The 5,185-nt window shown below is 42.2% G+C and overlaps 1 long non-coding RNA gene across 2 annotated transcripts; it reads right to left on the bottom strand.

The window, feature by feature from the left end:
- Window positions 1–381: 381 nt before the first annotated feature.
- Window positions 382–1,834, bottom strand: LOC139197895 (uncharacterized). Of its 2 annotated transcripts, XR_011583272.1 has the most exons (4): window positions 1,321–1,834; window positions 1,140–1,237; window positions 959–1,056; window positions 382–783 (listed from the first exon to the last, which is right to left on the bottom strand). It is a non-coding gene; the product is annotated as an uncharacterized lncRNA (long non-coding RNA). The 2 variants fall into 2 exon arrangements; XR_011583273.1 differs by lacking the exon at window positions 959–1,056.
- Between the last annotated feature and the right edge of the window lie 3,351 nt (window positions 1,835–5,185).

Raw genomic sequence — 5,185 nt, 5'->3', positions numbered from 1 at the left:
AAAGCTTCACCTGAAAAGCTTCACCTCCAAAACTTCACCCACAAAGCTTCATCCAAAAAGTTTCAACCAAAAAGCTTCACCTAAAAAAGCTTCACCCAAAAAAAAAACTTCACCTCCAAAAAGCTTAACCCAGAAAGCTTCATCTACAAAGCTTCACCATCAAAGCTTCACCTAGAAAGCTTCATCTACAAAGCTTCATCTACAAAGCTTCATCTACAAAGCTTCACCTACAAAGCTTCAACACCAAAGCTTCACCTACAAAGCTTCAACACAAAACCTTGCTCCAAATAAACAAATTTTGTTCACAAAACCCAAGATGCCCTTGAACTTGTACAAAAACACTTGGGTAAACATAAACATTTTTTGTTTTACACTCACAAGGGCCCAAAATCTTCCTTCTTATTTATTCACTTATATATGTTCCCAAACATATTATAATAGATCCAACAACAAGCCAAAGTCCCAAGTTTCATAATGGACAAAAGTACAAGCAATTCATCAATGAAGGTGCTACAAAAATTGGAATCTGCCCCAAAATAGAAATCCAACCCAAGAGACTTTTTCTCTCTCTCCCTCTTCCGCCTCCTTTCATCTATCAAATTTCTGCAACCTCTGCTCTTCTCCAATGGAGCTGAATTTTGGACACCCTATAGTTTTTGAGCATATGAACAACTTTCAAGAAGGAACCATTTCTGTTTGAGCGACGGAAATTAAAGTGTTGAAGCTCCAAACATGACAGTCGGATTCTTGCAGATTTCGAAGCTGCTGTGATGTTTCGAAGATCTGGAAATATTTAACCATTAGTTCATTCTGAATTTTTGATATGTTATGAAAGAGACGATGAGGACCAACTTCAATGAAGAAAGCATGCTGATCTGAACAATAGAAAATGAAGTTTCGAAGCTCACAACAAATCTGACGGGTTGACAGAAAAATACTAACCAGTCATTCATCATACCTGGATTTCTGGCGTTATACTGCTCCGAGGGATCTCAAATTTGGATATGTTGTAGTTCACGAGCTGAGGAACAACTTCAATGAAGAAAGCATACCGATCTGAACAAGAGAAAATGGAGTTTCGAAGCTCACAACAAATCTGACGGGTTGACAGAAAAATAATAACCAGTCATTCATCATACCTGGATTTCTGGAGTTATACTGCTCCGAGGGATCTCAAATTTGGATATGTTGTAGATCACAAGCTGAGGAACAACTTCAATGAAGAAAGCATGCTGATCTGAGCAAGAGAAAATAGAGTTTCAAAGCTCACAACAAATCTGACGGGTTGACAGACAAATGATAAACAGTCACTCATCATACCTGGATTTCTGGAGTTATACTGCTCCGAGGGACCTCAAATTTGGATATGTTGTAGTTCACAAGTTAAGGAACAACTTCAATGAAGAAAGTATGTTGATCTGAACAAGAGAAAATGGAGTTTCGAAGCTCACAACAAGTCTGACGGATTAACAGAACATTGATGAACAGTTACTCATCATACTTGAATTTCTGAAGTTGTACTACTCCGATGGATCTCAAATTTGGATATGTTGTAGTTCACAAGATAAGGAAAAACTTTCATGAAGACGACTTTGCAATCTGAGCTATAGAGAAAGGTGTTATCTTGCATCCACTCAGGCTGATTAGTGGAAACGAAAAGCAATTCCACCAAAGAAAAGATGAAAAAGAGAGAAAAGCTACTAATTGCACTTGATCTTGTCTAGTCAATAGCATGCAGCATCAAACACACAAAAGTTGGAAATATTTTTAGATAAAGCATATACGAATGTGTGACATCGAAACAAGGATTCGTTACTTTGACAAATTAGTAACACGCGAGACACCTCATTCGGCAACTCTCTTCGCCTGAAGACTTGGGGGACTCCCACCATATGCTACTGCACCTTGATACTCGGCAGTCTCACAACCACTCAGTGACTTGGATTTTTCAAGTCTCCAACTGAGAAGTTTTCCTCACTCGGGAAATTAAGGAAACACTACCTCAAACTACATGCTTCACTCACAAAGCTTCAACAATACAGGTTTCAACAAAAGCAAAAATTCAAAAAACTTTATGAAGAAGGCTTTGGTGTATTTAACACAATATGTTGAAATGAAGCAAAGCTTATTTATTAATATTTTCGATAAGCCACAAATATGTACATATACATGAGTCAAAATAAACAAACAAAAGGGAGCCTTCACAAAAGTTGCTTAGGGGAAGTCTCAGCAGTCGGTAGAGCCCCAGAAAGAGAAAGCACCGGAGGGTGGTTATCCGGAGCCTCAGTACTTGACAAAACCCCAGAAGGAGGAGGCATTGGAGGTTCGTCATTTGAAGCTTCATTACCAGGTACAGCCCTAGAGGACGAAGGCAATAAATGCCTTTGGAACAAACCCACAAACCGCTGATGATCAAGTAAAACCTTACCATCAGATTCTTTCATCTGGTCAAGCTTCCTCTTCATGTTTGTAGCATAGTCATGGGCGAGCCGGTGCAACTGCTTATTCTCATGCTTGAGCCCTCTAATCTCCTGTTTGAGACTCATCACTTCAGCAGCCAATGATTCAACTTGGCGGGTTCTAGCAAATAGGCGTTGGGCCATATTAGACACAGAACCTGCACACTGAACACTAAGAGCCAGAGAGTCCTTAACAGCCAACTCATCAGACCGTTTGGAAAGTAGTCTGTTATCTTTGGGAGTGAGAAGGTTCCTGGCCACCACTGCAGCGGTCATATCATTCTTCATCACAGAATCCCCAACGGTAAGAGGACCAGTAGGGGATATGAAGGATGGGCGCCATATGTTGTCTGGAGAAGGCGTGGCTGTCTCTTCTCCAAGGTTCAAGTCAAAACGACGGTCGGAGGGTCCAGACATTTTCAAATGTGTTGAAGAAGGAAGAGGTCAGACAAATCAAGATCTTAGAAGTGCAAGAAATGAGCTTCTACTGGTAGAGATTCAAGTGTGCTGTGGAACTTAATGTCAGCCTCTATAAAAATCTGTACTCGACGGAGCTTCAGAAATCGAAGAGGCGTTTGCTTTCTCAAAAGCTGGGCTGCTCAGAGACCACGACGGTCGATCTCAGAAATCGAAGAGGCGTTTGCTTTCTCAAAAGCTGGGCTGCTCAGAGACCACGAGGGCCGATCTCAGAAATCGAAGAAGCACCTGCTTTTTCAGCCTCGTCAGCACCTGTCACATGCACAATCAGCTTTGCAGAAATTACGGGCACTCTGTCGAAGATTTCTGGTGAAGTAGAAAGCACGTGAATCTTACTGTTCAATCACCGCTCTCCATATGCACCATTAACTCCTCGGTTACCACATATAACTTTGTCAAAGATCTCTGACAAAGTTTAGGCACGAGAATTTCGAAGTTCCAGCTACCCTACTATTACCCATAAGGGTAAAGAAACAGCACCACTGCTTGACAACTGGAAAGTCCCTATGTGTGTCGACCTCCGTGTTTTGCGGCAAGACAAGTTGGCAAGAACGTCCAACCTTTACTCACATTCGAGAAAAGACTCCCAACATAATTACTTTCTCAAAAACCGGAGTAGCACCGCTTTCCGAATCTCGAGAGTCAGATCCTCGACGGGATTGCTTGTTCGAAAACCGAAGAGGCACAACTCTCAGAACTTCGAGAGCCAGATTTCCTTAGATAAAGCTTGTCTGTAATCTTCACACGTAATATCAGCTTTCCAGATACCACATACCACTTTTTCAAAGTGCTCTGACAAAATTAAAACACGTGAAGCTGGCAGGTCCCACTACATTGCTGTGACCAAGAAGGGTAAAGGAATAGCATTACTACTTGTTATTGGGAAATCCCTATATACATTGACCTCCATCCTCAACGGACAGGCAAACCTGCAAAAATGCTCAACCCTTTCTCGCATTCGAAAAGGCACCCTCAACATAACCTCTCGAAATACTCAGCTTTATTTCCCCCCGATAATACCTCAGCAAATAAGCCACACCAAGAACAAGAGTATCTCATATCATCAGGGTCGAAAGCAAGAGTATCCCATATCATGCTTTCTCCCTGTCTTTGTCTTTGTCCTTGTCCACACCTGCAGGACAAGGAGAAAGAGAGCAGTCAGTCGGAACCTGAAATCAAACCTCCAATTTGGAACTGACTGCCTGGAGCCTTTGCCTGGTTGCTTACTTAGCATTGCTCTCGAGTACTCATCCTTAACTGCTGTCAAGGTCACGAATTCCACCGGCAAATACCTCATGACAGTTGATCAGATATTGGCTCTTTACACTGAAGCTGACAAGCGTGGATGAGTCACTATGAAGGAATGTTCTGAAGGACCATTTAAATGCAAAGGTTGCACACCACTTCTGCCATGCAAAAGATTGAAGCAGAAGGTTCAACGGTGAGCTGAAACAGATCACTACAGCACGACACCTTTCCATACCACATTCATTATTCCGTCAACAGCAAAAGTATCCCATATCATCAAGGTCGAACGTACTCTAGATTTGATGGACTTGTTTTGACCCTCAAATTTTTGAGTCGGCCTTATACTCTGAAGGGCACCAGAAAACCCTCCAGCACAGTTCAAGAATAAGCCTGTGGAAAGTTACTTCTTCAAAAGCAAAAGTATCTCATATCATCTCTTATCCATTTGCTTCTCCTTATCCTGGCAGTTGAATGAGAGACAAGGAGAATGAGAACAATCAACCGGAAGCCGAAGTCAAACCTCTTATCCTGGGTTGCTTACTTGGAAAATGTGTTGGGAAACAAATAGTTTCCTCAATTCCTCAAATGAGTTTACCGTCTCAGGTGTAAGACGACAATACCAATTTAGAGCTCCACCAGAGAGGGTGGAGGGGAAGAGAAGACATCGCTCTTCGTCGGTGTGCATCCGGTATGCCATGGTGGACTCAAAGAGGTTAAGGTGCTCAATCGGGTCCTCTTTTCCAGTATAAAGTTGCAAGCCAAGCTTTTGCTTTGTCTTTGCTTGAAGGGGGGTGTTGAGGATCCTCCTTATAAGAGGGCCAGACCTGGGTTGGTTCCAGTCAGGTATTTCAGCCTGACGTTCAGCCTTCAACTTGTTTACTTCCTCAAGAAGTTGTAGGACAAGGGGGTCCTGAGCGGAGTTATGTGTCACTGGAACTTTCTTTCGTAAATCTCCATCTCCTATTGGAATTAGGAAGGTTTGATCAAAGGCATGTGATTTT

Source organism: Malus domestica, chromosome 07 (genome assembly GCF_042453785.1).
Source record: "Malus domestica chromosome 07, GDT2T_hap1".
Lineage (NCBI taxonomy): Eukaryota > Viridiplantae > Streptophyta > Magnoliopsida > Rosales > Rosaceae > Malus > Malus domestica.
This window is presented reverse-complemented; position numbering and strand designations above follow the sequence as displayed.